Raw genomic sequence first — 8,838 nt, 5'->3', positions numbered from 1 at the left:
TCACTTAAATCCTTATTTATATTTACTAATTAATTCATCCAAAAATCAATTATAAATATAATTGATTCCCTCTTCTTTCAGCACGGCCCTGCTGGGTTCAACTGGTTGCTAGCATTATCCCTTATACCATAGGTCTCGGGTTTGATTCCCGCCTAAGCTATTTTGCGGTTCTAATTATTTTTGCTACTTCCGCTACTCGGAAAAATTCCGGAAAAATATCTAAAAATTCCAGAAAAATCATAGAATAATTCTAATGCAAGTTTGAGAATTTTCGGGCGTTACAGAGGGCGCAGGCGGTTTCGGGGAGAAGAAACAGAGGAAACGGCAAAAAATGAAGGAAAAAGGAAAATTAAATAAAGGAAAAGAATTAAGAAAAATTCAACTTTTCCTTATTTAAATGGGATAACCAAAACAGGCTTTCCCGGGCCCCGTTTTTATCCCCGTTAACTCGTCCATACGAACTCCGAAAAATTTCCGGAAAATTTCCCAAAATTTTGGAAAATTCTTTATTCATATTCGCCTATTTTTCGGTATTTTACATTTATTTTGCAGGCAATTCACCCCCCTCTTACCGGCCCAGCTGCGCCTATAGTATCTGGAGGGTACAGTAATCAGGGGACTAGAGATGTGAGTAGTCAGGGACCCTGATATTATGTAGCTAGATAACTACTTAGCGAACTATCTGCCTCGGCCGCTCTATAGTAGTTGTACTGGAGGCTATTACAGTTGTCACGAACCCAAGCCTCTTAGCCAATACAGGGGTAGTTGTGTCTAGATAGGTGGCGGGGGTGACCATGTGGCATGCATGTGCATTTTTGCATATGATGCGCAGTGCATCTGTGGATATATATTTGCATACATGACTAGTAGATACTAGCTACATGTGATTGTGATATGTTGCACTTGTTTGTGCTATGATTGTTGCATATGGCTTCCATGCTTCATACATGTCATTTATTATACATGTATATGCTGTCGATTATATTGCTCAGGTGTTATGAGTAGATCTGTTGTTGATCCCCGGTGAGTTTATCGATCATTATACCGTATGAGTTGATTCCATATTGGGTATGTGCATTTTGTTGGTGCGGGAAGCATCCGACGATCGAACCTGCGTTTTGATTATGTTAAAGGGTTCAAAGTTAAGTTGTTTTGTTATCTGATATGTTGATTGAGCTTTGCAGGAAAGTCCTAAGTGTACTTAGGTAAAAGTCCTAGCTGCGGTTAGGCTGGTTGAAAACCCTAGGGGGTGGCAACCCTAGGTCCTAGGGGGTGGTAACCCTAGGCGGAAAGTCTTGGCGGGTCGGAGCTTCGGGCAAAAATCCTAGGGGGCGGTAACCCTAGATTGAAATCCTAGTGTTGCGAACCAGGTGGAAGTCTAGACGGGTCATGGACCGGATGTCCAGCATGAAGATCGGAAGCATCGGACGCTGAGCAAAAGTCTAGTCGGTCTGGAGGACCGAACTAGCAAAAGGTAACTTCTCCTGAGTGGAGTAGGTGAGGACACGTTCCCCGGAAGAGGGAACAGTAGGCGTCGGTTCGACCTAGGGTTTCTGATTGGAAATCTGAAGTCAGAACCGGATAGTCCGTGACTGTTAGACTTTCATATTTAATGTTATTATGTGCTAACTTTATTTTGTAGGGTGTTTTTAGGACTAACGTATCTTGCAAGTACAAAGGAGCAAGCTTAAGCCTCGGATGAACAGTACCCGAGGCGTCCTCATGAAGCTTGAGGTGCCTCGGGTGCAAGGCAGAAGAAGCACACATAGCAGAGCTGGAGGCACTTTGGACGGAGCTAGAGGCGCCTCAGACAGGCTTGAAGGTGCCCTCAAGGTGTATGGAGGCGCCTTCAACCAGATAGGCTCGAAGGATTTGATGCTCATCCGCACGGCGAACTCGACGCATATGAGGGCACCCTCAAGGGGATTGAGGGTGCCCTCAGTAGGCTTTATAAAGGGGCTCGACCAGCAGCTTTAAATCATTAATTCCAAAGTGATCTTTCTACTATTTGCTGCTCAAGAGACGACCCAGAGGTGCTGTAGCAACGCCCCGACGACTAGGAGCTTCAAGTTTTCCATTTCAGTTGTTGATATAAGATTGATTACTGCTTTATTTGTAATAACTATTTGTAATCTTTGCGTTATTATAGTTGATTGCCCAAAGTAAACGCTCAATGAGCATGGGCTTTGGTGTAGGAGTCGCCTAAGGCTCTGAACCAAGTAAAAATACTTGGGTTTTTCTGTGATTGTTTACTTATTCCGCTGCATTTACTCTTTAGTTTTCTGATTACGATAAGTGAAAGCCACAAATGCTATTCACCCCCCCCTCTAGTGCTTCTCGATCCAACAATTGGTATCAGAGCGGGGTCACTTTGATTTGGTGCAACCACCAATCAAGCACATTTGGTGGCATTTTTCAGTTTTTCGGAGTCAATCGGAATCGGTATTCTTGTCATCTTCCGATATAGTTTTCTTTCGTAATCAGATTTGTCTCAAAGTTGGTGCAACACCACTCAAGATCATAATTTATTTTTATTTTTATACCGCACTGCTAATCTAGGACATGTTTTTTGTTTCCTTTGTTCGTAAGTTTTAATGGCTCTCCAAGAAGGTTTTAGCACGGTCCACCCGCCACTCTTTTTCGTTGAGGACTTTGGCTATTGGAAGAACCGGATGGAACACCACCTCAAGACACAAGTCGAGACGTGGATCATTATCCAGACTGGTCTCGAGCTTCCACGTGACGACACTGGAGAACTAGTCTCATGCATCAATTGGGATGCTAGCATAATGAAGAAAGTTGAAGTCGGTGCCAAAGCAACCTGCATGCTACAATGCGGGCTGACAAAAGAAGAACTGAATCGAGTCTGGCCATTCTCAAGCGCGAAAGAGCTATAGGAAAAACTAATCGAGCTACACGAGGGCACTCTTGGCACAAAGGTAAGCAAGCGTGAATTATTGTTTAATAAATTGTATAACTTAAGAATGCAGGAAGGAGAGATGGTGATACAACTTCACGCGCGCATCCAAGACCTGCTGAACGGTCTTCACGCAATTAGCCAGAGAATTGAAAACCACGAAGTAATAAGGTATGCACTTAACGCTTTTCCGAGGAACACTTTGTGGGCATCCATGGTTGATACTTACAAAGTTTCCAAGGATTTATCTTTAATTAAACTAGATGAACTTTTTTTCAAATTCAAATTGCATGAACAGACTAATGCATGTCCAACTGAGAAGGGTATTGCCTTGATTGCAGGTACAAGCAGAACTCGGGAAGCTAAAACAAAGCAAAAATCCAAACTCGAATCCAATGGCGAATCGGACTTAGAAGACGACAACGAGATTATTTCCGAACTAGTAAGGCTCGTACGAAAGATATGCAAAAAAAAGGTGACTAAAATGAACACGAAGGTCAAGGCTGGAGTCACATGCTACGGTTGTAACCAGAAGGGGCACTACAAGTCAGATTGTCCAAATCAGAAGCAACGAAGAAAGTGTTGGTTGCTACTCGGAAAACCTAGAGGTTCCACTGTACAAAAATTTTGTACATAGGTCTAAACCTTTTCCTAGCTACCATGTGTTCTTTTAAATTAAATTTTGGATCGCCTGCGGAACTTAACACGTTTGATCCAAAACTTAATCTATTTGTTCTTTTAAGTTTAGACTTGGATCTCCTGCGGAACTTAACACGTTCGACCCAAATCACCTTAAGTTATTAATTCCATTAAATATTAATTTCCATAATTGGTTCCCAGTACTGACGTGGCGAGGCACATGGCCTTCTTGGATATGGGAGCAACCACCACCGACTAGACAAAACCTTTTATAGAAAGTTAATATTTAATTTCCTAAAATAACTTTAGGTTAACCGAAGAGAACAATCAAATCACAAGGAAAAACAAAAGAACACAACATCGAAAAACATATTTGAAATATTAAATCGTATGCCTCTTGTATTTGGTATTATTTCCATAAATAACTAGTATGATGCGGAAAAGGAAAAACTACTAGTTATACCTTCTAGAAAGACCTCTTGATCTTCTACCGTATTCCTCTTCTAACCTCGGACGTTGTGTGGGCAACGATCTGCCAAGATGAGAAAACACCAACCACCTTCTTCTCCTCCTAGCTAGGTTCGGCCACAATGAGATAGCTTCACCAAGGAAGAAGAAAACCACCAACCAAGCTCCAAGGGATGAAGACTTTCTCTCCTTCTTCTTCTTCTTCTTCTTCTTCAAGGGGTATTCGGCCACCACCAAAAGCTCCAAGGATGGTGGAGTTTCGGCCACCACAAAGAGGAAGAGAGGGAGAGGGTATGGTCGGCCACACCAAGGAATAAGAGAGGGAGGAAAATAATAGAGAGTTGTGTCTCATGAAGGCACCCCAACCCCCTCTTTTATATTCCTTAGCCTTGGTAAATTAGGAAATTTAATCTCAATAAAATTTCCTTAATTTTCCTTGATAACAATTAATTAAGAAAAATTAAACAAACTTTCCTTAAGTGAGATGTTATGGTCGGCCACATCAAGGAGCAAATAAGGAAAAAATTTTCACAAGAAAAAATTAAACTTTCCTTATTTGCTTCCGGAAAAATTTTAAAATAAAATTTTCCATATTAATCCCTTCATGGTTGATCAAAAGAAAATTTCCATAATTTTAATTTCTCATCATGTGAATAATTTTTAAAGATAATAAAATCTCTCTCCAATCTACAAATAAGGAAAGTGATCTAATCTCTCTCCTTTAATTCTTTTGTAGATCTTTTACAAGAGAGATATTTTAATTTTAAATCTCTTTAATAAATCATATCTTCTACATAATAAAAATTAAAATTAAAAATCCTTTTTAATTTAATGTGGCCGACCCCTCTAGCTTGGGATCAAGCTAGGGCCGACCACCCCAATTAATGCTTAGGCCGGCCCTAGCTTGATTCCCAAGCTAGCTTGGCCGGCCCCATTAGGTGGGTATAGAAGGTGGGTTTAGGTGAGTATAGTACTCTATAAATAAGAGGCTATGATAGGGACCGAGAGGAGGAATTGGTTTTGGTCTCCCGATAAAATTAAGCATCCCGTGTTCGCCCCGAACACACAACTTAATTTTATCAATGATAATTCATTCCACTAGAGAACTATCATTGAACTACCGCACCAATCCCAAATTACATTTTTGGGCTCCTTCTTATTATGAGTGTATTAGTCTCCCTGTGTTTAAGATATCGAATGTCCACTAATTAAGTGAGTTACTGACAACTCATTTAATTAATATCTTAGTCCAAGAATAGTACCACTCAACCTTATCATCATGTCGGACTAAGTCCACCTGCAGGGTTTAACATGATAATCTTTATGAGCTCATCTTGGGGACATTATCAACCTAGATAACTAGGACACAGTTTCCTTCTATAATCAACAACACACACTATAAGTGATATCATTTCCCAACTTATCGGCTTATTGATTCATCGAACTAAATCTCACCCATTGATAAATTAAAGAAATAAATATCAAATATACGTGCTTGTTATTATATTAGGATTAAGAGCACACACTTCCATAATAACTGAGGTCATTGTTTCTTTATAAAGTCAGTATAAAAGAAACAACCTCTAATGGTCCTACTCAACACACTCTGAGTGTACTAGTGTAATTAGACAGTCAAGATAAACTGATACCTAATCACACTATGACCTTCTAATGATTTGTTCCTTTCCATTTTGGTCGTGAGCAACTATTTATAATCTATAAGGTATTGATAACATCATCTTCTGTATGTGACACCACATACTATGTTATCTACAATATAAATTAATTGAACAACTACAAACAAATGTAGATAATTTGACCAAATGTGATTCTTTATTTAAAACAAATGTTTACAAAAGCTTAGGCTTTCAGTATACACTCCAACAGAAAGAAGGTATTGAAGGCAACTTGGTCCGAGTCATCAGATGAATCCGAGTCTAACAAAGAAGAACCAGGAAGCTTCCTCGCTTTACCAGTGCAAGCATACATTGCTGAAACCGAGTCTGATCAGAAACCGAGTCTGAGTAAATCCACTGATCCATATCCATTTTCGAAGGACCTAACCCCACTATAAGTTCTCTACTCATCGAGACTCAATTAGACGATTTACAAAAATTAGTTCCTTATTTGATAAAGAAATTGGTTAAGTCTAATGTTCGGGTCAAGTCACTCCAAAAGGAGGTAACAACCCTTAAGGAAGCGACTGACTCGAGTTCTTTGACTGAGCCAGTTCAAATTGGAAGTTCAACAACTTGAGGAAGAAAATTCTAATTTGAAAACTCAAGTTAAAGAACTCAAGGACACGTTGGAACGGTTCACCCTGGGTTCCAAGAATCTTGATCTGATTCTTGGAAAACAGCGTGCCATTTACAACAAATCTGGACTTGGATTTAAAACTAAAGGAAAATACAAATCATATTTATCCCTAGTTAATAGAAATAATAGAAAAATAGTCCAAGCATGGGTCCCCAAGTCAAACATGGTTAATCAAGTTGAACTTGGACACTATTGGGTTCCCAAGGATCAAATTCATTACCTTGATAGACCTTATCGAGGCTATAATCCAGGTGGAGATAATAAAAAGACCATTTTTATCATAAAATGAATTATTTGATGCTTTCTTTTTTTGCTTTTTATACATACTTAGATTATGATAGATTAAGGACCTAGGCGTAATTTACACTTGTTTAGTTAAACCTAGGGGTTTCAAAAGAGAAATTAAATATATGTTTTCTTTGAGCGGCTCTATCTAGAAGTGGTGGATGATCCTATACCCCAAAAGGCCTAGTGTCTCACCACAGCTTGGGAGCCAATCTTCGAAATGTATATTTAATTAACCAATTGAAAAACTTAAGTTTAACTCAAATGTAAATTAATCCTTAGAAATAATCTAAATTAAAGATAACCATCTCACAACACTACTTAAGACTCCCTAATTGGTAATATAGAAAAGGGTAAGATGGACCTAGATTAAAATAGTTTTTTAAATTTTTTAATTAAATTTCAAAATTATACTTAATTAATTTTTTAAATCATAATTAAATTTTCAAAATTATACCTAATTAATTTTTTAAATCATAATTAAATTTCAAAATTATATTTAATTAATTTTTTAAAATCATAATTAAATTTCAAAATTATACTTAATTAATTTTTAAAATCATAATTAAATTACAAAATTATACTTACTTAATTTTTTTAAATCATAATTAAATTTAAAAATTATACTTAATTCATTTTTAAAAAATCATAATTAATTTAAAATTATAATTAACTTTTAAAAATCATAATTAATTTCAAATTATAATTAACTTTTAAATTTTTTTATAATTTCAAATTATAGTTAACTTTTAAAATCATAATTAATTTTGAAATCTTACTTAATTCTATAAATATTTTCAAGTTATTTTTCAAAATAATCATTACTTTCAAATCATTAGAATTATCATAATTAATTTCAAAATAGTTAATTATCTTTAATTAATTTTAGTAAAAGTTCGAAAAATCTTAATTATTATAATTAAAATTTCAAATTATTAATTCCTATACTTTTAAAATCTTAATTAATTTTCAAATCATATCATAATTATATTTTCAATGATAATTAATTTTTAAAATCTTAATTAAATCTCAAATCATATTTTCAAAATATGATTGGAAACTCAATTAATTTTTAATATATTTTCAAAATCTTAAAAAATGTTAAATGTTTACTTATTTGGAATTCAAACTTATTTTAAAATATCAATATTTTTTTAAAATTAAAGACAACTCTGTCTCACACTCACTCATAAGCTGAACGTGCCTGATAACCTAGAATGGGTGAGATGGAAAATTAGGAAAATATAATTTTTTTTATTTTTACATGCTTGGACTCTAGGATCCTCAAAAATTTTAGGCATTAATTAAGGGGGAGTCAAAAGAAAAGTTAAACCTAAGCTTTTTATCATTTTTTAAAAGATGAAATACTTAACTAAGTTTTTCTCTAACTCATTTTCAAAAATAATTTTAAAAAAGAAAAAGAAAGTTTCAAAACTTAAGGTTTATTTTCATATGTTTTATCAAAGTATTTTTAAGTTAAGCTAAGTACTTGACTAAAATATTTATTTTCAAAATTTAGCTAAATCTCTATTGAAAATCAAGTTTATGAAGTTTTGGCCAAGTTTTTTTTTGAAAAATCAAGTTAAAATACTTTTGAAAGAGTTTTAAGTTTATAAAATTCTTAACTATGCTTTTTATCTAGTTTCTTTTAACCAAGTATTTAACTAAGTTTCTTTTGAAAATCTTTTTAATATAATACTTAATTGATTTTTTGTAAGAATATTTTTAAAATATATGCTTTCAATCAACTCCTTTTAAATGCTAAGTTTTGAAAGCTAAGTACCAAATTTATCAAAACCTCCCTAGAAGCTAAATGTTTTCAAAGCTAAGCTGAGCTTTTAGCTAAAAATTTCAAATTGAGCTAAGTGTTTTTCAAAACAATTCTTTTTGAAATGCTAAATCATTTTCAATTGTTAAAAAATAGATAAAGTTCTACCCTTCAGGGGGAGCTGAACAACCCTCTCTCTACTCGTTTTTCTTTTTGATTTATATCAAAGGCGGAGAGAAAAGTCAAAGTTAAGCTAAGAATTAAGAACTTAAACATAATGAAAGGGGGAGCATAAGATTTCGTTTCAATTCAAATTCATTTTTACATTTACTGTCATATTTTTACTTAACTTTGAACCATGTTGTCATAATCAAAAAGGGAGAAATTGTTGGTGCGGGAAGCATCCGATGATCAAACCTGCATTTTGATTATGTTAAAGGGTTCA

Source organism: Zingiber officinale, chromosome 3A, assembly GCF_018446385.1.
Source record: "Zingiber officinale cultivar Zhangliang chromosome 3A, Zo_v1.1, whole genome shotgun sequence".
NCBI lineage: Eukaryota > Viridiplantae > Streptophyta > Magnoliopsida > Zingiberales > Zingiberaceae > Zingiber > Zingiber officinale.
This window is presented reverse-complemented; position numbering follows the sequence as displayed.